The sequence below is a fragment of the Myotis brandtii genome, unplaced genomic scaffold (assembly GCF_000412655.1).
Source record: "Myotis brandtii unplaced genomic scaffold, ASM41265v1 scaffold318, whole genome shotgun sequence".
NCBI classification, from domain to species: Eukaryota; Metazoa; Chordata; class Mammalia; order Chiroptera; family Vespertilionidae; genus Myotis; species Myotis brandtii.
Window position 1 is genome coordinate 1,064,303 of NW_005362190.1, and position 23,841 is coordinate 1,088,143.

The following is a 23,841-nucleotide window of genomic DNA, read 5'->3' on the forward strand; positions in this document are numbered from 1 at the left end:
AAACAATATACAATATGAACTTATCTTTTAACTTTATAATATTATATGTGAATATGAATATATAATAAAATGTGAAATACATGTGGAATAGTTATAAATGTCACCATGGTACTTGCTTTGGGAGAACAATTGGAACTGAGAATGCTACAAAAGGAACTTTAATTATATTCATAATGCTTTGATTCTTAAAAAATAAATAAATGGAGGTGGAAGGTACATGGGTATTTGTTATATTTCTAATATTTTTATTTTGAAAAATTTTATGTAACAAAAATATGTATTAATACCTCCCAGTTTCACTCTTAAGAGAGAAGTTAGAGCTGGGTTGACTCTCTGAGGGCAGCAACCTTAGGGCCCTGCACAGGTCTGGCAAAGGGACAGGTCAGCATTTGTTGGATGAATGCCCTGTGAACCTGCCTGACCAGGGATGGAAAGAAGCCCTTCAGAACATTCTTGAACACAATTCCCAAAGGAGACTGGGCTCTGGGAGATGAGGAAGCTTCATAGCAACCAGTGCAGAATGGATCTATCTGATTAATAGGAGATCATCCAAATTTCATTTCAATTTTGTTTAGGAAAATTCACCCATCCCTTCATCTTAGGGCAGAGATATCTGGTGTTCTGAGAAGTCACACTACAAATTCTGAAGCTGAGAGCTCCTTCAGGGGGAGTTAGTGAGCAGGGCAGCCCCCTGCCCTCTCATTGGGCAGCCTCCCTGGTTCTAGGCTGAGCTGGAGACAGTTCGTGGATCCTTGGCCCAATCACTTCTCTGAGCTTCTGTTTCCACTTGTGTGAAATTTTAGGGTGTTAGACAAAATAATCTTAGTTCCCTTCAATTGAATAAAACATGTGGGAACGTCCTGTGCTGTAGGTGCTCTCGCCCACTACCTCTCTCTAGAGCTGCTGTCTCTCTGTTTTATACGATTATGTTAGAATCATCCCCACATAGCCTTTGCCAATAGTATTGATAAAATAATTAAAATTAGCTTAATAATGAAGGTGGAAGAGTGAGAGTGTCATTCAAATGCATCTGTCCACCATGCAAACCTATGGTAGAACCAAAGGGGATTATGCACAACCAGGTAGAAAGGCCCTGCCCCTTTCTAGCCCTGTGACCATTGTCTGCCTCAATTTCCTCTTGAGGAAATACAGAATAATATCATTCACCTTTCATTGTTGAAGAGAGGGGAAAATGATACAATGTATGTGAAATCATATATAGAACTTCCAAAATAGTAAGTATTCAGTAAATGATAGTGTCTGTATATTGATATCTGTAGATGAGTGTTTATCTGTATGCATTTATCTCTGTCCATATGGGCATTTATCTCTATGTATTGATATACATTTCTCCGAGCAATCTTGAAGCTGCCCAAGAATATTCAGGGGAAGAAATAATGATTAGATTTATCAAGCGAAGATTTCCAGGCTGCCTTTCTGACTTGAGGCAAGTGAGTACTTGGCACGGTTTTCAGTTTTCACAGCCACAGCAATTTCAATATCCCCACCATGGAGGCGCCTAGAGACACCTCTTTGTCAGGATTCTTCTGGTTGGTTTTCTTAAATGTCGGGGCCTCTCCTATTATGCTTACAAAATGCTCATGGGTAGTGTGCTTGAAATTGAAAAATTCCAGGAAACAAGATCACCTATCATTTTCCTCATGTTCTCATTAGCAACCAGTATATTCTACTCCAGGGGCTCAACCCTGACTTCATTGGGTCCTTGAATCCCATGAGCCAAACACCAGACCCAGGCCCTCCTTTAGCTAAATCTCTCTGGCCCCTGTGCCCATTACTGACTCACCACTGTTGATTCAGTTGTTCAGAGTTTTCACTTCTACTCCTTTTTATAAAGTAAATAAAAGTCTTAGTTCAAAGTTGGGCTGTGCACTAAATGCAATCTTTACATTTTCTGTAACTAAACTTTAGTCTTCTTTTTGACACCCTATTCTACAAGAATAGCAAAACAATTTCTGTGAGCTGGGAGTTGTCTCCCCTCCAGAAGGATAATCTATCTTGTTAGCCCTCAGTCTGTATGATCAAGTAAATGCTGAGTCCTATCTTATCCCACCCACTGAACCCCTCACTTCCAGGTGTGTATAAGAAACAGTCTGGCCCTAACCGGTTTGGCTCAGTGGATGGAGCGTCGGCCTGCAGACTGAAAGGTCCCGGGTTCGATTCCGGTCAAGGGCATGTACCTGGGTTGCGGGCACATCCCCAGTGGGGGGTGTGCAGGAGGCAGCTGATTGATGTTTCTCTCTCATCGATGTTTCTGGCTCTCTGTCCCTCTCCCTTTCTCTCTGTAAAAAATCAATAAAATATATTTAAAAAAAAAAGAAACAGTATGTTGCTTCTAGGCTGGCCTAGTTCCCGGGGAACCCTGAATTCCCATAGAAGACCTCTGCTTAGACTCACCACATGCCCTTCTCTCCTCTGGGCTTTATCTCCTAGCAGAGGATGGGTCCTCTCTACTCTTGGATCCCACAATCTATCTTGGGTTCTTCTCTGACCTTCAGCCTTTAACACTATTTTAGAGACCCACCATCTTCCCATTTTGCATCACCTCCTCTCTATTCTCTTTCCCTCAGACTGGGATATTATTTTCCAGTCTCAAAATTTGGGAAGAATAACAATTGATTAGTGTTCTAAATGGCTCATTTCATCCAAAATGTCATGTGTGTCTAGGTCCAGATAGATATAGATATAGATATAGATATAGATATAGATATAGATATAGATATAGATATAGATATAGATATAGATATAGATATAGATATAGATATAGATATATATGAAAGCGGAGGGGGAGCTGTGCTTCTATCAGTATTAGTAATTCCTTTTATCACATGCATTTCTTGAGTTCCCACAGGGTTCCAGGATGCTGGTAGGCACTTGGGATATAGAGGTGAATAGAAAAAGGTCTCTGCTCTCTACACACTCCCAGTCTAGATGGGAAAACTTGTAATTTCAATGTAATCTAGTAAGAACCGTAAAGAGGTACTTGTCAGACCAAGGAGGGAGAGTTCAATTCATTGGTTGGTAGGGATACTGTCTTAGTTTGGGCTGCAATAACAAAGTACCATAGGCCAAATGACTTATAAGCACAGAAATGTATTTCGGGAAGTGTAATATCAGGGTGCCAACATGATCAGGTTCTGGTGCAGGTGCAGGTTGCAGGAGGCCAATTTTCCCTTGCGGTTCCATCTGGTGGCGAGCAGAGAGGACTCTCTGGGGTTCCTCTTATGAGGGCATTGGTCCCATTCATGAGGGCTCCACATTCATAATCTAATTTCCTCCCCCAAGGCCTCACCTCCAAATACTTTCTACATGGGGGGTTAGGATTTCAATATATGTATTTGGGGGGACATAAAAACTCAGTTCATTGTAGATGGTGTGGGAGATTCAGAAAGTCTTTCCAGAATCTGAAAAGCCCCTCTAACCAAAGTATCCCTTCCTTCTCCTTTCTGCAGGCACTGTCAGTCACACTCACAAAATGTCATTAGCATTTCCCCACTGGGATTGCTACAGAAGCAAGTCCTAAGAATAAGTTCTTAGCCATGTTAAGGTGTTATGTTATCAAGAAGGAGTAACACATTAGCCTACAAATATACTAGGAGGATTTATTTAAGATTAATTATTAATACAACCCATCTTCACCTAGTAGGCTAGAAAGTTGAAGGAGGGCCAGGTCTTAATTGGAGAGAAAACAGAGGAAGAGCTGAGCATGGGCACTGTCTTAGGTTGACTTCCCTAGAAGCAGGGCCTGTGACAGGGATTCTTATTCAAGTGGCTTATGGGAGAGTGCTCTCTGGAGAGCAAGGGAAACAAGAGGGCACAGGGAAACAAGTTAAACAAGGATGTGGTCTCAGCTAAAGATGAACTTTGGTCTGAGGCAAGAGGGAGCAGAGAAGGGAGACAGTGCTGCCGGTAGAGGAGGCTCCCATTGGCTGAGAGGGAGATGGTAAGGAGTGGTTCTCAGGCACCCTTTGCAGCAGGGGATGAATGCCCATCACCCACATGTGGTCACCAACAGCATTCGCTACAGGCCAGGGACCAGCAGGCAGGCTGGGGTCCCCTAGTAGGGGAGCTCCAGGCAGGGTACTCAGTGCAAGACTTGGAATACAAAAAGGAGAATGAGGCCAGGAGGGGAATGGAAGACTATTGTGGGGTGTGTGTGTGTGTGTGTGTGTGTGTGTGTGTGTGTGTCTTCACATGCATGCAGCTGTGATGTCTCTCCCATCAGCCTGGGAGAATCCTAAGTAAATTTCCTAAAAGACTGTCATTTCTCCACTTGCCCAACATTCAGCCTAGAAAAGTCTTAAGAATCTAGCAGTGGGAGGCATAATCTCATTTCTTCACAGTGATGGTGAGATTCCACCTCCTCGCTTCCCTGGTCACAAAGGGCTGTCAATGATCCCTGCATCCACTACTGGCCCCTGACCCTGACCGACATTTTGCCTTTGCTGTCTGGCAATGCTGGCACTGCTTGGAGCATGGCACTTACACCAAACCCACAAAATGGGCAAGGGGGTGGGTGCTTCTAACCTCCCCTCCAATAGTTTTCTGTGCCTTGTCCTCAGCAGCGCCAGCCTTGGGGGGCTGTTGGGAACCATGTCAGGCAGCCCAGTTCCCAGCCCATAGAATTACTGCCATACTGGGAGGCTTTTCCCCCTGAAGCTTGGCCTTGGCCTTGGCCAAGCTTCAGGGGGAAAAGCCAAATAAAATGCAGAGATTGGCTAGTCAGGATTCTCAGGGACTGATGGATCTGCAAATGAATTAAAAAAAAAATGTCATTGCATGTGTAGCTAGGAACCATGGTTGATAAAGTATGCCCAACCAGTCCTGGAACTTCCTGAGCTAGACCAAGTTCTTTCTAAAATAAATAGTAACTATTTTCCAAATTCAAATAAATTAACAGATACAATATTCTCCATTTACATCTTTCCATTATACTTTCCTACATCTCCATTGCCTAGTTTTTGGCTGGCAAATGCTCCTAAGCAACAAGATACATAAAGCAAGTGTCAACTGGCTGTTAACAGAAGACTTTGGGAAAAGCCAGCTACGTTAGGTTCCTGCTTACTAAATGTGTGATCATGGTGCTAATTTCATATCCCATACAAAGATATTAAAATAATAGCTGCCATTTGTAGCCTTACTATGATCTAAGCCTCAAGATGCTAGACGTTTTAACTCTCACATTCTCATGTGTGGTTAAATATTATCCCTATTTTACAAATAAATACAGAAATAGATAAATAAGCTGAGGCACAAAGAGTCTCAAGTTAATAAAATATTTACACAAAAAATAATTAATTCAATATTTAGACAAAGCAAATATTTAAGGTGATAAGGGCATGTAACAAAGAGGCCTGAATTGGTCTGCATGATCAGCTCAGGGGTCCCTGAGGAAGTGATATTTGAGACAGATTCTGATGGAGAAGACAATGGAGAAGAGAGCAAAGGGAATTACATTTTCAAAACCCATGTTAAATAGTGCAACTGCTTTGAAAAACTGTCTGGCTGGTCTTCAAAAGGTCATGCATGGAGTTACCATATGACTCAGCAGTTCTACTGCTAAATATCTACCCAAGAGAAATGAAATTTTACTTTCACACAAAAGCTCGTGCACAAATGTTCATACAGCATCATTCATAATCATGCAAAATGGAAACAACCCAAATGTCCATCAACTGATAAGAGAATAACAATGTAGTATATCCATACAATGGGATATTATCCAACAATAAAAAGCAATGAAGTATTGACACATGCTACAACAAAGACAGACATCGAGAACATTATGCTAAGTGAAAGAAGCCAGTCACAAAAATCACATATTGTATGATTCCATGTACATGAAATGTCCAGAATGAGCAAATTCACAGAGACAGAAAGTAGATACGTGGTTGCCAGGGCTGAGGTATAGGGGAACCGGGGAGTGACTACCGAGAGTGTGGGATTTGGGGGGGGGGGGGTAAGAGGAAATAAAAATGTCCTAAAACTAATTATAGTGATGGATGCACAAATCTGTGAATATATAACAAATTGCACACTTTAAGTGGATATTGGATGGTATTTGAATTATATCTAAACTAGAGGCCCGGTGCACGAAATTTGTGCACGGCTAGGGTCCCTAGGCCTGGCCAGTGATCAGGGCTGATCTGTGGGGCTACTGGTGGGGCAATTGGGGCCCCCGTTCATACCTGCCTTGGCTGGCCTGGCGCCACCCGCTCATCAGCCTCGCCCTCTACCATACTGGGTCGGGGCCTGCAGGCTGGAGGCAGCTCCTGCATTGAGCATCTGCCCCCTGGTGGTCAGTGCACATCATAGCAACCAGTCATTCCACCAGTCATTCCACCATTTGGTCGATTTGCATAATAGGGTTTTATTATATAGGATAAAGTTGTTATAAAAAAACAAACAAAAGCAAAAACCTGTTCTGTGGCAAGAAGAGGGGTCAGTGAGGTGATTTCATCACCTAGGGAGGAGTTGAGGAGTTGGGTCTTGAAGCCTTATTCCTGGTAATCTTTGCCTACATCACACCTGACCTGGCAACTCCCCTCATATCAAATGAGAGTGCTCACCCTCTCTTCCTGAAACCACCCCCAGGGAACCCACTCTTTCCATGTCCAACCTCTTCCCAGAAGTGGCTTCAGTAAATTGAATCCCACCTGGGACTGAAGGAGAACTGTCCAACTAAAAAAGCTGGAGGTGAGCTCAGGGCTCAGGTTATATTAAAGACCTTTGTGACTTCAGAACCTTCCACTTGCTGGATCAGGTTACTTGTCTGGTTTGCTGCCTGATCAGTGCGTAGTTGGCAGGAATGCATTATTTCAAATGGAGGACGATGTCAACTTCGACCCAAATTGAAGAACAGGCTTTGAGAAATCCTCTTTCTGAGAGATAATTTTATAAAGCTAGCAAGAAATGATAGAAGAGAGAGAAAAGCAGTGAGAGAGAAAATGTGAGCAAAAGTTCTGGGCAGAGACAATCCCAGCCCAACACTAAATCTTTCTAGAAAACTTTACTTCCCCTACTTATATGTCACCCAGAATTGCTTTTATTCCTGGTCTTTCTCTTTTCTAACTCAGAAAAAATTCATCTTCTTGATGTTTTCCTCAGATTGTTAGCATTTGATGGCATTTGGTACTCCATGAAGACTACAGAGGTGCACCCCCAAGCAGCTTCCAGATGGTGGAGGACACAAAAGTGACCCATGACAGAGAGGAGCACCATTACACACGTAGGGGGGTGAGAGCCTTGGGCTCCAGCAAACTTGAGGACAGGGACAAGTGCTGACCAGCCCTACGTTTTTCATCCAATAGGTTGTCGCCTTTCTGAGATTTCTATCATTAGAGTCAATTTGGGGATTAAAGTTCCTCTAAACTCAATGAAAAAAACTCATGCTTTGCCCTTTACTGCCCATCCTGAATGCAAGCACAGAGTAGTCATCATGACCTATGTTCAAATCCCTACCACATTACTTTTCCTTAATGCCCTCGCTGCCACTTCAGCCATTACCTCTGTGGCTACATTAGCTAAATTGAGCAGCCCACATGCAACACCTTGCCTACCTCTCCCCCACCCAATTCAACCACCATTCTCTCTGTTCACATTAAGCAATGATTTTTAATGTCCTTCTCCCTTTTCCTGTTCACAACCCTGCCAACAGCATTTCTTAATGCAAACAGTAAAAGCTGAATTACAAGCGTGATCCAATTTTGCTCTGCGTAATTAGTGGATTAGACATCAGAGAAAATCCACTTATTTTCACAGCTCATCCAACTTCCCATCTCCAACTTCCCACTCCCCACACCACCACCACCACCACCACCACCACACACACACACACACACACACAAACACACACACACACACACAACACACACACACACACACACACAAACACAGAAATAAAGGCTCTGGGAGCACAAAATGAGAAAGAGTTTATTTCTAAAGGACAATTACAGCTATCAAATTAGTTTTTAAATGACTCCAAGTATAATCCTTTCTCAACTGGATTTTTTTCCCTCAGAAAACAAAGCTGGGGATCTGAACTACAGCACCTGAGTCAAAGTATATCATTGAAGGCTGCAAATTTTTTGCCAGAGATTTTAGAACAAACTCTTAATAGCTGAAAAACACCAAGCCACTCAGGTTTGTGTCAGCTCAGTTTCTGGTGTCAATTGCTTGTATCCACCAGCTATATAATATTGAGCAGGTTCCTTAAATTTTCACATCTGTTTATTAATCTCTAAAATGGACATGGTTGTGAGAATTCAATGAGATAATACTTATAAAGTGGAACAGTGTCTGGTACATAGTAAATACTCAAAATGTTTTGCATTGTTATTCTATGTATAGAGCCCAGATGAAAAAGACAGGCATCCTCAAACCAACCTCCCAGCTCACCCTGCACATGGGGTTGGGATCAGGGATCAGGACTGGCAGAGACCCTGGCCCCACCCTATGCATCTGGAAAGGCTCACAAACACATGGTCCATCCACCCAGCACTGCTGTGTCAGTGACTCTTTCAAAGACTTTCTCAAATAGGTGCCAAAACATGCTCACTCCAAACTGGCATAGGCTTTGCTGAAGAACAATGGCATATACCCATGCCTCTGCCCACAATGTAGGGGCAGAGGTGGGGCGGGGAAGGGGGGGTGCGAGCAGAGAAGGGGAAGAGGACTTTTCAAAGTTTCTTCTATGCAAAGCTTCTCTTCCCTCCCAATTTTCTATACCAGCCCCCACGGACTAAATGAAAATGTCAACTATCGAGTTGACAACCAGGATTGAGTAGCTTTCCTATCATCTTGGCATCATCAGCATGATTGCTGTCATGTAGGTGCTTTAGGTGAATTCCCATCTAATACTTAAGGTAACCCTCTCAGGTAAGTGTTAGTATTACCTTATTCTACAAATGAGGAACCTAGGTCCAGGGAATTTAAGAAAATGCCCAAAGTCACATCGCTTATAACTGACAGACCTTGACCGAAAACATAAGTCTATCTACTCCAGAGCATGTACTCTTCACCACTAGACTCTGTCTCCTTGCAGCTCCCTGGAGATTGGGATGAGCATCGAGATCAGGATTTGGAAAAAGAAGTTGTGATGCATATATACGATAGAATATTATTCAGCTGTAAAATAGAAATATATCCTGCTATTTGCAACAACATGGATGGACATTGAGGGCATTATGCTAAGTGAAAGAAGTCAGAGAAAGGCAAATACTGTATCATCTTACTTATATGTGGAATCTTTAAAAAAAAAAACCTCATAGAAACAGAAGAGAATGGTGGCTGCCAGTGTCGGGGGAGGGAGGAGAGAATTGGATGAAGATGGTCAAAACATACAAACTTCCAGTTATAAAATAAAATAATTACTAGGGGTGTAAAGCACAACACGATGACTACAGTAACTAACATTGCTGTGTGGTATATTAGGAGGTTACTAAGAAAGTAAGTACTAAGAGTCTCATCACAAAGAAAAACACATATTTTCCTTTTTTTGTATCTATATCCGATGGTGGATGTTAACTAAACTTATTGTGGTAATAACTTCTTTTTCCAAATCCTGATCTCCCATCCAGTCTGTGAGAATCTCCTACCTGGGCAGATCACATCTTCCTCTGAGCCCTGCCCTGTGCTTTCCGTAGACTCAACACACTGCCGTGGAATCTCACTAGACTGCAAGCTTCTTGAGGTCAGGAATGGTGTCCTAGCTCTTGGTACTCCTGCAGTACTGAGCACTGTACCTTGTGAAGGGAATGAACATTTGTTGATAAGGGTCATCAACAAATTCCATCCTAGCAATTTACCTCATTACCTATTTTCTGAGTGCCTACTCTGTACCAAACAGGAACATACTGAAAGACGCACCACTACCTGTGCTTCAGCAGAAACGGAGCAGGCCTGGCCTGAGGCACAGCAATTTTGAAAGAGATTCTCAAGTTCACTGGGAAGAAAGCCTCTTCTGTGTTACCTGTGCTCTACACCAGGATGCCCTGGCTCTTCTTGCTGGAAGTGACGGAAGCAGTCCTCATTGCTCATTCAGTGCCAGCCTTTCAAAGCTTGTTTTCTTTTTCCTTTGGTCTACAAGAATTCTACTTTATTTGTTTATTTGTTATATTCTACTTTTATTGGGATGTAATTGACATATAGCATTGCACAAGTTAAGGTGTGTAGCATAATGATTTTACTTACATATATTGCAAAATTATTACTGTCTCCCAATATTCAGAGGGGAGCCAGGGACCTTCCCACCTTTGCTGACCATTGAGTCCCAAACACCACCTGAAGATGGGCGGGACCTCAACAACACAAGTGATAACAAGGAGAAAAGCAAACAGAATCCCATAAAGGAAAGTTCTGTCCATTAAAGACAAAGACCGAAGGAAATTTAGTGAGTGTTTTGCCAGCACTGGCATTAGGAGACAAAGAGACTGACAGAAATTTCTGGACCTTGCTATAGTCCACACTTAATTTGCTTTCTTTGTTAGACATCCTTACTGGGAAAAGAAAGTTCTCCCTGTAAATATTAAGTTGACTTTGTGAAAGAATGAAGTCAAATAGGCCAACGGAGGCTCAAATCCACTCTCCTCTCCTTACTAGCTGCCTAACCTCTTCAAGCCCCAGGCTCCCCCTCCTGGGAACTGTGGTTTTTCTAAGGAATAAATAAACTATGCATGCAAGTGCTCAACACTGAGGCTGACACGAAGAAGGGAACCAATAAATGTCAGCTCCCCCTTGTTCTGCTAATAATCGGTTTCACTTGCACTTCAGCCAGTGGAGAGTTTTTCCCAGGACACGGGTTTGAGGCCTGTAAACATGGCAGACCTCGAGGGAATGGAATCTTGAAACCCTTAGTCCATAAGTCACATCCGCCCACCTACCCCTCTCCTCAAGGAATGTAGCTAACTCTACTCATGTAAAGCTGAGAAAAGAAAAGCTACACAGAGAAATTGGTTCATGTCCATAAGTGATCTGGTTTGTGTGAAGAAAGACACATTTTCCCCCTCTAATAACAGTAAAATTTAACAAAGACTTTGTCTAAACACAATCAGTTATATTAAGAACATTACCATACAAACAACAACAACAAAAAAGAGGAGTTGACTGATTCTTTGCAGGTGATTCAGAATCATTTAGATAATGGCCCACAACCTTTTTCTGTAAAGACCAGGTAATAAATATTTTATGCTTTGTAGGCCCTACAATCTCTGCCACCAGCACTCAAACTGTGCCATGGTCATGTGAAAATTGCCACAGACGGTACGCAAATGAACGAGCTTGGCTGCACTGAAATAAAAAAAAAAAAACTTTATTTATGAACACTGAACTTTTAATTTCTTATAAATTTCACATATTTCACAAAATGTTAATCTTCTTTTGATTTTTCCCTAACCATTTAAAAATATTTTTGAAATCATTCTTAGCATACAGGGCTGTGTAAAAGCAGGCAGTGGCCAGGATTTGGTGCACGTCCTTTACTCACCAACCCTGACTTAGACACTTGGACCTTAAAAATTATCAGGAAATATCTGGTCCAACCCCTATATATTGTGGCAGCACGGAGGAAAAGTGACTTATCCAAGATGAGCTGCGTCTTTCATACCAACATGAGAGGCTCACGATGGAATATTACTTGGCCATAAAAAATAATAAAATCTTACCATTTGTGACACATAGATGGACCTAGAGAGTATTATGCTGAGAGAAATAAGTTGGAGAACGACAGATACCAGATGATTTCACTTATATGTGGACTCAAAAGAACAAAATAAACAAACAAAATTGAAACAGATGCATAGATACAGAAAACAGACTGATGGTTACCAGAGGGGAAGGAGGTTGGGAGGTTGGGTGAAAAAGGTGAAGGAATTAAGTACAAATTGGCAGTTACAGAATAGTCACAAAGGTGTAAATTACAGATAGGGAATATAGTCAATAATATTACAATAACTATTCATGGTGCAAGGTGGATACTAGAAATATTGGGGGGAACACTTTGCAAAGTATATGATTGTCTAACCACTGTGCTGTACACCTGAAAATAGCATTAGATGCAAACTGTAGTTGAAAAATGAAAATAAATATGTCTATTAAACATCAGATAATTACTGACTTAAAAATGGAAAAAATCACCTTTTCAAGTGCTACTGCTGTATTCAGTGTCAGAAAATCAGCTTAGCAGTCCCTCCACCCTCTGCATTTTTAGTTTATTCTGTCATTTTATAACCCAGTCATGAGACAGCTGTGTTAAAGATCCTTGGAAATGAAATATGATGGGTGCCACAAGGACCAAAATTGCGTGTTCAACACTTGAATCTAATTTATTAGGAAACATTCTGAAACATTGAAATGTGTCTTCAGCCTTAGGAAACTATAACAGACAGCACTGCAAATTCACCTGCACACAGAACCTAAGCTAATAAAGACGACAGAATGTAAACAGTGATTTTCTCTTTTAAAAATTGCTTTACATATTTTAATTCTTGTATTTCCCTTGGGGGTTAGATATTTCGGTCACAGAGTTATCCAATTAAAATGAACACTCTCTGTTTCATCCTTTAGGCGAGGACAGCTGCCAGCTGCTAAGTTTTATAAAGCTTTCATCTTGTCCATAAATATTTAACAAGAACTGGTTGGTACACAAGTGAGAAATCAAAGAGAGACTCTGGAAATAACCTCTGTGCTGTGGGAAAGCTGAATAAACAAAAGCCAAATGACCACTGTCCTCCATTTTTATTAAAATAACCATTAAAGTATTTCTGAGTATTTCGATCATTCTTTTAACCTGCTTGTCCTCACAAATGTACAAAAATAGGAAGGTTATAGAAAGATATTAAATGTGACTATCTGTGCCCTTTTCTCCAATATCCTGCCATTTGTTTCTGAGGCAAACTTTCATGTTTCCATGGAAACTCATAGTGAGGTTCTCTAAGCACTTTAGCAACATTTGAAAATATAGACCACTCTTTTTCATTTTTGTCTAGACACACGTACACACACACACACACACACACACACACACACACAGACACATATTCATACATGTAGACCTACATACTCATACTCACACCTATACACAGACCACCACTTCCAACTACCTCCATTTTGCACACCATTATCACAATATCCCAAACAGGCTAAAAACTCAGAGTAACTAACTAATCATAAATAGGCAAAGGAGTCATGGCCTCTTTTCTTTGACCTCAAAAGAAAATGCTGCAATTTGCCTTGAACAGCATTTTAGGCTTCCTCCCCTCCCCTCTCACCACCCAATTCCATCTTGCAAGCCTGAATCTTTGAGGTCATCTTCACTTCCACATCCTCCCAGGCAGAGGCCCCTCATTAGTTTTCCTTGCTCATTGTCTTTCATATGGGATCATCGAGTGTTCTAGAGAATGGAGAAGTTGTGCCACTGGCAGAGATCTCTGAGACCAGAAGGTTTTCCCCTCTTGCCTCAATAACTGACAGACTCAATAACTAACAAGATTGAGCAAATTGGTAATCACAAAATAGTCACAGAGATGTAAAGTATAGAATAGGGAATATAGTCAATAATCATATATAATAAAAGCCTAATATGCTAAGTGTCCAACCATTTGTTCGACCATTTGACCAGTCGCTATGACGGACACTGACCACCAGGGGGCAGACGCTCTGACCAGTAGGTTAGCTTCCAGCCAATCAGGACTGGGTGAGATGGGCTGGACACGCCCTGGATGAACCCATGCATGGGCCAGTTTCAGCCCAATCCCCACAGGCCAGGCCGAGGGACCCCACCAGTGCACAAATCTGTGCACCGGGCCTCTAGTGTTGTAATAACTATGTACAGTGTCAGGTAGGGACTGGAAATATCAGGGGAACACTTTGTAAAGTATATTATTATTTAATCACTATACAGTATAGTTGGAACTAATACAAAATATTATTAAATGTAAACTGTAATGGAAAAATAAAATTCTTTAAAAGACAAAAAATGAGCATTCCTTATTATTAAGAAATTATTTGAAGCTAACAGAAATCTCTCAACTGTTCTTTAAACTCACTTGATTGTGTCCTTTCTCCATTATTATAAGAAATAAAAATTTGGTGCCAACCACTTCCTTTATATCAGGGTTTGGTACATGAAAGATAGATCCAAAAAGAAGGAGAAAAGGCAGGAGGGAGGGAGGAAGAGAGAAAGGTATTAACTGAAATATCCTTATCTCAATAATTCTGAACACTCAAGTTGTCATCCTCATTTCTTCAGAAACATACTTTCCACTGTTTTCATTCTATCTTGGTTTTTTTCTACTATCTCAACTTCAGGATTTTCTAATTCTGGACACCCCAGAGAACCCAGACTCCTTACTTGGCCTTTGAGGTTGCTACCCTGTAACAGTTGTCTATTCTGATTCTATGCCTTTATACTGCCCTCTCAACACTTGAATCATTTACTCAACAAATACTCAATGGAGTAAGTTGTGTACTAGGTACTATTCTATGCACTGGGCTTATAAGCAGTGAACAAAAGTGACATAAATCCCTGCCTACTCAGAGTTTACATACCTCCTTGGTCTTAATCTGGGCTGACTCTGAATCCATGCCTTCTCCAGTCCACCCTTGACTCCTGGCTCAGCCTCCCATTTACGATCCCATTCTTTCCCATCTCCCATTGAATGCCTGTATTGATTTTTCACTCCCTTGACTCTAGAACAGTGGTTCTCAACCTTCCTAATGCTGTGACCCTTTAATACAGTTCCTCATGTTGTGGTGACCCCCAACCATAAAATTATGTCCGTTGCTACTTCATAACTGTAATTTTGCTACTGTAAGCAATGTGTAATTATATATGTGTTTTCTGATGGTCTTAGGCGACCCCTGTGAAAGGGTCGTTCGACCCCCAAAGGGGTTGCAACCCACAGGTTGAGAACTGCTTCTCTAGACTCTTCTACAAGTAGAATGTGGTCCCCAGGCACTTTAATAACTTGGGAAGACAACCCTCATCACCATAGTTTTTAAAAAATTTTATATATTACATTTTTTGTGTGCCAGGTATTGTTTAAGTGCCTTACATGTATTAATTTATTTAATCTTTTAACAATACCTGAAATGAGGAAGCAGAACTTTAGCTCCATTTACTGACCAATTGATGAATAGTGAAGTTGTAACATGTCCAAACTCACCAGCTGAAAAGTGACAAACCTGGCTTTGCCTTCCTGTACTTGACAACTTGGCTTCTCATTTGCTCCAGGTGTTCTTGTTGCCTTTGGTTACGTTTCTGCCCATATTTCCTTTTTCCCAAGATCATTTGAAATGTGTTCCTTACCACACACACTATCCGTCACTCAGTGTCCTTCTTCCATATCTCCAATGAGACTGTTCAGTGGCTCTGGGCCAAGGACAACACCTTGCAAGCACCACTTATTCCATCCCAGCTTGATGAAGACGAAGATATCGAGGATCCATTTTGTCAAACTGCAAAAAACAGTGCTCATGCATGCACCCTACATCTCAGTTCTGCTGTTATAAAAGGTGTTTGGATTTTACTATCTCCTCCCATATGGCGCTTCATTATATTGTCCACGGGACATCCTCTATCCTTGACATATCTCATCCCTCATGTAATGATGATTACCAGCCTCCCAGTCCTCTAACTCCTCTAGGGCAGTTTCTTACACATCTAGGTTTTGTTTTATTTATCACTTCTCTCTGCCCTTTCTTGCCTTAATTAAACTCAGCCTCGGGACATAGGAAACTAGAGAACTTTTTTTTTCCTTTGATGCAAGTGACATTGTTTCCTGGAGACAGTAAAGGGTTCCCCCTCCCCCAAACTCACTAGTTATGTCTCAAACACTCTTTGTCCTGTGTTTTCCCATTTCTGCTTGACTGAGCGTTTGAAGGTTTGATTTACATTTTAATAGTTTTTGATCCAAAGGGAGGAAATAAATGGGAAATGGCCATCATTTTCCTCTCGTTTACCATCAGCACCTATCATTTTTCCAAAGCACTGAAAAGCAGCAATTTTCTCACTCAGGACAATCTTCACAACTCACAAGAAAGGCCCTTTTTGTTATTTTCATAAGTAGATAGATGGGAGAGAATTTGCCTGATGATAACAATTGTCAGTTATCTGTGGGTTATAAGAAAGAAAGGCCAGCAGGTCTCAAACCTCAGCAAGTGTATGTTTACCTATTAGTATGGCTTGAGGGCTCACCACAAATTGTGGCTGTCTTCCACTCCCCCAATTCTCATTCGCAACAATAACAACAAAATTACTATTCTTTGGGATTATATAAATTAACTAATATCAGTACAAATGAAGATACTGAAGCAGCTAGTGATCACACTCAAGACAAAGGTGCCTCCCTCCCCAATTATTTCCTCTTCCACACGACAGTCAGAATGAGCATTCTAGAATATTGTGCTACTACTCTGTATAAAAACCCTCATGGTGGCCCTTCTCTTCAGGCTGAAATCTAGGCTCAGCAGCCTGACAAGTTCCTCTATCATCAAACCCCTTTGGCCTCTCCCGTCTCACCTCTTATACACCTTGTGGTCCCACCATCCTGGAACCACATCCCTCCACTGCAGTGAACAGCCTCACCTTCCTGCTCCTTCTTTAGTTGGCTAATTCTTTTCCCCCAACAGGACTCCACTCAGGTGTTACCTTCTTAGGGAAGCCCTTCCTAAGTGTCTATCCTAGCCTGCTCTCACTCCAGGGTGATCTTGGGCTTCTCACCATCATGGCTCTAAATGTAATGGTCATCATCTTCCTTACTATTATCCTCTCAGAAAGAAAGGTTTTCATTCATGTTGCTTCTATGCCTCCCCAAAATAATGTAATAATCTAACAAGTGGATAAACAATGGAACAGATAATTCTAAGAATGAATGAAGAAATAAAGAGCGAAAGTAGAGTAGAATCCCCCAAAATTACCATCCCAAGGGTCACAGTTTTCTAAGGGCCTCTCCCAATTGTAGGGACCAGAAAACCCAGCAGCTACTGGAAGTGCCTATAAACCTAACGACCCCAATGTTGCTGAGTCCCAGGAGAGTCTCAACATTGCAGTATTTGAGTCTTAAAGGGCAAGTCCCCAGCACTGTGCCAAGGAGACAAGCTATTCATTGCAGCTGTAACCACCCAAGGCATTGAAGCAGGTTCCTCAGAGCCAGCATGGATCGCTGTGGAGAACTTCCTCAGCCCAGACAGAGGCCAAAACAGTCCTGCTGCCAGCAGCCTCCTGATCAGTCCCTTGAAATTGTCACTTCCTATTTGAGAATGAAGACATGCAAACCTTGGATCTGCTACCAAGGAACTAATTCTCAATTATCCATGGCAGTAGGGGACAGCCTGGATAACTCAACTTGGCCAAAGATCTAAGCATCATCATCACCATGACCATTATCAAAAATATAATTTTCATAAGTGTCTAAGAGAATGTGGTACAGTTCTTGAAAGAGCATACAAATAACCACAGAAGGGAAAAGATATTTTGGACAATTTTGTCACTCAGAGGTTGATATTCTTAATATTTGTTTATAGGAAAAAAACAGTAAGATTTTATTTTTTAGAAGAAAGCAGAGATAAACTTCCACTTCTTGGAAGATGTAATTGATATCCTTTTCATTTGTCCTCCCACTAAGTACAGCTAAAACCCCTGGACAATATTTGTAAAACAAACAAGAAAATGCTAAAAGGTGGAGACAAAAACACAACCTCAGCACCTGAAGAATGTCACAGTGGTGAGCTACTGGATTTTTGTTTTGCCATACATATATGTAATGTATTAGAGACCCAGTGCACAAAATTTGTGCACTCGGGGGGGAGGGGTTGTTCCCCTTAGCCCGGCCTGTGCCCTCTTGCAGTTCGGGAATCTCGGGGGATGTCTGACTGATGGCTTAGGCCCGATCCCCAGAGTGAGGGAGGGTCAGAGGAAGTGTAGTGTCAGAACTTTTACCACCACCCAGTGCTGATGATGCCACCCTGCCCTTCCCCCATGCAGGCCATCTGGGAGTAGTAACAAGGCACCTGCCCTCCCAGGCAAGATGAGAAAAAAGACCTCTTGGGGAGTCAGAGCTCTTACCCCTGCCCAGCAATTAAAGGGGAGTTCTATTACCCCAGGGGTCCACAAAGGGTGAATGAGGAACTGGGATTCCCACCCCTACCTGGCAGTAATGAGGGGTAGCACCCCTTCTTGACATGGAGAGATATTATAAAACCTAGTTAAAATAATACCCAAAATGTTCAGGTTTAATAAAACACTTACCAAAAAAAACACACTAAAAAATCTCGACTTTAATGAAAAAAAAATAGACATCAACACAGAGATGTTAGAATTGTCTGACAAAGATTTTAAATCAGATATTATATAATACTTCAATAAGCAATTAAGAACACATGTGAAACAAATGAAGAAACAGACTCAGAAAAGAAATAGAAAATTTTAACAAAGAAACAGAACACATACAGAAGAATCAAATGGAAAGTTTAGAACTGAAATATGCAATGACCTCATAAAACTCAGTAGGTGGACTCAACAGCAGACTGTGAAGATCAGAAGAAAGATTAGTGAGTGACCTCAAAGATAGGACAGTAGAAATGATCTGATTTAAATAACATAAAGAAACTGACAAAACAGGGACCAGTCAAGATGGTACTCAGAAGCCCCCCTAAGCACATCAAACTTACAACTAAACTACAGACCAACCATCTTTCAGAACTGCCTGAAATCTGGCTGAATGGAAGTCCTACAACTAAGGATATAAGAAGAAGCCACTGGTAGGAAGGGCTGAGAGATGGAACAGCTGTTCCCACACTCACTTGTGATGGTTAAAATGTAGGAGGGATGCTTGGCTATGGAGATCCCCCCTGAAGAGCCAGGGGTTCAAGCCCCACACCAAAACCCCCAGACCAGGATTCCAGTGCCAGGGAGAGAAGTCTCCATAACTTCTGGTTGTAAAACCAGTGGTGATTTGGGTTGAGTGAGATGGAGGGCTGCTGGAGTCTCAAGAGTTCCTCTTAAAGGGCCCACACAGAGACTTACTCACTCGGAACTCCAGCACTGGGGCAGCAGCTTCAAAGGTGCCAGGGACATATGGGGAGGAACTTAATTGTCTGGCTTTAGGTCTAGGGTTTGAAGAGCAGCTTTCTCCCAGAAAGAAATGTTGGCAGAGGCCATTGGTCTCTTTCTGAGCCCTCTCCCCACAGAGCCAGCAGGTGGGCACCACATCCCAGTCTCCATCAAACTGGCTAACACTGTTCGCCCCATCCTGGTGATGCCCTGAGACCCTGCGCCATCGAACTTTCAAGCCCACCCACACCATTTCTAACAGCTTTTGCGTACAAACAGCTTCTCTTGGCTCATGTTTCAAACTGTTCTAAAAGCTCAGCCTCTCCCACCAGGCACCTCCAAGTCCAACAGGACAGATGGCCCCAGGCAGAACACAGATGGTGGCTGATCTTGACCTGCACCTCCTGGAAAGGCTCCAGAGCTAGTGCACCAGGTGGACAGCTTCAGACCACACCAGAGCACCACCCAACCACCTTCAAAAGTGACACGCTCAAAGGGCAGAATCAGCGGGCACCAAAGCCCCACTGAAGCAGTCCTGCTCTGTGGGGTCAGCCCCTGAACAGCAGCTCCTCCACTGTAGTTGCATCCAGTCCTTATAACCAATCAGAATGGGAGTCAATCCCTCCCAGTGATGTGTCAACAACTATCAAGGATCAACTACAATCAGAAGGTGCACACAGCCCCACATGGGGAACACACCTGAAGCGCCTGGATTAGGTGACTAGGGAGGCTGCACCACTGGGCCCTACAGGACACCTACTATGTGAGTCCACCATACCAAGACTGGGCAACATAGCATATTTATCTAATACACAGAATAAACACACACACACACACACACACACACACACACACACACACGCACATGCACACACACAGCAGAGAGGCAGCCAACATGGGGAGATAAGAATGCAATAACAAAGCACCAAGTAAGCTGCCAACAGTAACAAAGCATCCTGCTCCTCCTCGGTTACAGCTGGAGTGAGGAAGGGTCAGAAGAAGGGTAGTGTCAGAACTTTTACCACCACCCAGTGCTAATGAGGCCACCCTGCTCTTCTCTCATGCAGGCCATCTTGGAGTAGTAACAAGGCACCTGCCCTCCCAGGCAAGATGAGAAAAAAGGACCTCTTGGGGAGTCAGAGCTCTTACCCCTGCCCAGCAATTAAGGGGGAGTTCTATTAACCCAGGGGTCCACCAAGGGTGAATGAGGAACTAGGATTCCCACCCCTACCTGGCAGTAATGAGGGGCAGCACCCCTTCCTGACATGGAGAGATATTATAAAACCTAGTTAAAATAATACCCAAAATGTTCAGGTTTAATAAAACACTTACCAAAAAAAACACACTAAAAAATCTCGACTTTAATGAAAAAAAAATAGACATCAACACAGAGATGTTAGAATTGTCTGACAAAGATTTTAAATCAGATATTATATAATACTTCAATAAGCAATTAAGAACACATGTGAAACAAATGAAGAAACAGACTCAGAAAAGAAATAGAAAATTTTAACAAAGAAACAGAACACATACAGAAGAATCAAATGGAAAGTTTAGAACTGAAATATGCAATGACCTCATAAAACTCAGTAGGTGGACTCAACAGCAGACTATGGAGATCAGAAGAAAGATTAGTGACCTCAAAGATAGGACAATAGAAATTATCCAATTTAAATAACAAAAAAAACTGGGAGATGTCCAACTGCCAGCTTATTTAAATAACATAATGGTACTCAGAAGCCCCCCTAAGCACATCAAACTTACAATTAAACTACAGACCAACCATCTTTCAGAACTGCCTGAAATCTGGCTGAATGGAAGTCCTACAACTAAGGATATAAGAAGCCACTGGTAGGAAGGGCTGAGAGATGGAACGGGCTGTTCCCACACTCACTTGTGATGGTTAAAATTTAGGAGGGATGCTTGGCTATGGAGATCCTCCCTGAAGAGCCAGGGGTTCCAGCCCCATACCAGAACCCCCAGCCCAGGATTCCAGTGCCAGGAAGAGAAGTCTCCATAACTTCTGGTTGTTAAACCAGTGGTGATTTGGGTTGAGTGAGATGGAGAGCTGCTGGAGTCTCAAGAATTTCCTCTTAAAGGGCCCACACAGAGACTTACTCACTCTGAACTCCAGCACTGGAGCAGCAGCTTCAAAGGTGCCAGGGACATATGGGGAGGAACTTAATTGTCTGGCTTTAGGTCTAGGGCTTGAAGAGCAGCTTTCTCCCAGACAGAAATGTTGGCAGAGGTCATTGGTCTCTTTCTGAGCCCTCTCCCCACAGAGCCAGCAGGTGGGCACCACATCCCAGTCTCCATCAAACTGGCTAACACTGTTCGCCCCATCCTGGTGATGCCCTGAGACCCTGCGCCATCGAACTTTCAAGCCCACCCACACCATTTCTAACAGCTTTTGCGTACAAACAGCTTCTCTTGGCTCATGTTTCAAACTGTTCTAAAAGCTCAGCCTCTCCCACCAGGCACCTCCAAGTCCAACAGGACAGATGGCCCCAGGCAGAACACAGATGGTGGCTGATCTTGACCTGCACCTCCTGGAAAGGCTCCAGAGCTAGTGCACCAGGTGGACAGCTTCAGACCACACCAGAGCACCACCCAACCACCTTCAAAAGTGACACGCTCAAAGGGCAGAATCAGCGGGCACCAAAGCCCCACTGAAGCAGTCCTGCTCTGTGGGGTCAGCCCCTGAACAGCAGCTCCTCCACTGTAGTTGCATCCAGTCCTTATAACCAATCAGAATGGGAGTCAATCCCTCCCAGTGATGTGTCAACAGCTATCAAGGCTCAACTACAATCAGAAGGTGCACACAGCCCCACATGGGGAACACACCTGAAGCGCCTGGATTAGGTGACTAGGGAGGCTGCACCACTGGGCCCTACAGGACACCTACTATGTGAGTCCACCATACCAAGACTGGGCAACATAGCATATTTATCTAATACACAGAATAAACACACACACACACACACACACACACACACACACACACACGCACATGCACACACACAGCAGAGAGGCAGCCAACATGGGGAGATAAAGTAATCGGTCCCAAATGAAAAAACAAGAGAAATCCCCAGAAATTAAACTAAATGAAATGAAGGAAAGCAAACTACCATATACAGAGTTCAAAACAATGGTTATAAGGATGCTCACATAACTTAGTGAGAACTTCAACAGCGTGAAAAAAAATATGGAAACCATAAAAAAGAACCAGCCAGAAACAAAGAATACATAAATTGAAATGAAGAATTTATTATAGGTAATCAACAGTAAAATAGAGGATCAGATCAGCAATTTGGAAAATAAGAAAGCAAAAAATACTCAATCAGAACAGCAAAAAGAAACAAGAAAAAAAATTAAATAAAATAAATAACAAGGATAGTGTAAGGAGTCTCTTGGACAACTTCAAGCATACCAACATTTGCATCATGTGGGTATTGGAAGTAGAAGAGAGACAGCAAGGAATTGAAAACCTATGTGAAAAAATAATGACAGAGAACTTCCCTAAACTCATAAAGGAAACAGACATAGAAGTCCAAGAAGCACAAAGAATCCCAAATTAAAATGAACCCAAAGAGGCCCATATCAAGACACGTCATAATTAAATTGCCAAAAGTTACAGACAAAGGGGGAATCTTAAAAGTAGCAAGATAAAAGCAGTTAGTTACCTACAAGGGAGTTCCCATAAAACTGTCAGCTGATTTCTCAGTAGAAACTTTGCAGGCCAGAAGAAACTGGCATGAAATATTCAAGTGATGAAAAGCAAAGACCTACAACAATATTCTACATAAGAAAGAGCTAAAGGGAGTTTATCACCACCAAACCACTATTACAAGAAATGTAAAAGGGTCTTCTTTAAGAAGAAGAAAATAATCAAAAATATGAAAAATAGCTATAAATACATATCTATCAAAAATTACTTTAAGTGCAAATAGATTAAATGCTTCAATCAAAAGACATACAGTGATTGAATGGATAACAAAACAAGACCCATACATATGCTGTCTACAAAAGACTCACTTCAGATGGAAAGACACACACAGACTGAAAGTAAAGGGATGAAAAATAGATTTTATGAAAATATAAATTTTAAAAAGCTGGGCTAACAATACTTATACCAGACAAAAATAAACTTGAAACAAAGGCTATAACAAGAGATGAAGAAGCACTCAGCAATCCACTTCGGGGTATTCATTTGAAGAAAACAAAAACACTAAATCAAGCCCTAACCGGTTTGGCTCAGTGGATAGAGCATTGGCCTGTGGACTCAAGGGTCCCAGGTTCGATTCCAGTCAAGGGCATGTACCTTGGTTGCGGGCACATCCCCGGTGGGGAATGTGCACGGGGCAGCTGATCGATGTTTCTCTCTCATCGATGTTTCTGACTCTCTATCCCTATCCCTTCTCTCTGTAAAAAATCAATAAAATATATTTTTAAAAAAACACTAAATCAAAAAGACATATATACCCATATGTTCATTGCAGCCTTATTTACAATAGTCAAGATATAGAAGCAACCTATGTGCCCACCAATAGATGAATGGATAAAGAAGAAGTGGTGCATATAAATAATGGAATATGACTCCACCATAAAAAAAGAATGAAATCTTGCCATCAGCAACAACATGAAAGGACGTGGTGGGTATTATGCTAAGTGAGATAAAGACAGAGAAAGACAAATGACAGATTATTTCACTTATATTTGAAATCTAAAAAACAAAATAAATGAACAAGCAGACTCATAGATACGGAGAACATTTT

At 42.0% G+C, this 23,841-nt stretch overlaps 1 long non-coding RNA gene across 1 annotated transcript; it reads right to left on the reverse strand.

Annotated features, from left to right (window-relative positions):
• Positions 1-2,423: 2,423 nt before the first annotated feature.
• On the reverse strand, positions 2,424-20,848 carry LOC106726803. Its single transcript, XR_001362909.1, has 3 exons — positions 20,820-20,848; positions 19,529-19,539; positions 2,424-2,433 (listed from the first exon to the last, which is right to left on the reverse strand). It is a non-coding gene; the product is annotated as an uncharacterized LOC106726803 (long non-coding RNA).
• Positions 20,849-23,841: the final 2,993 nt, after the last annotated feature.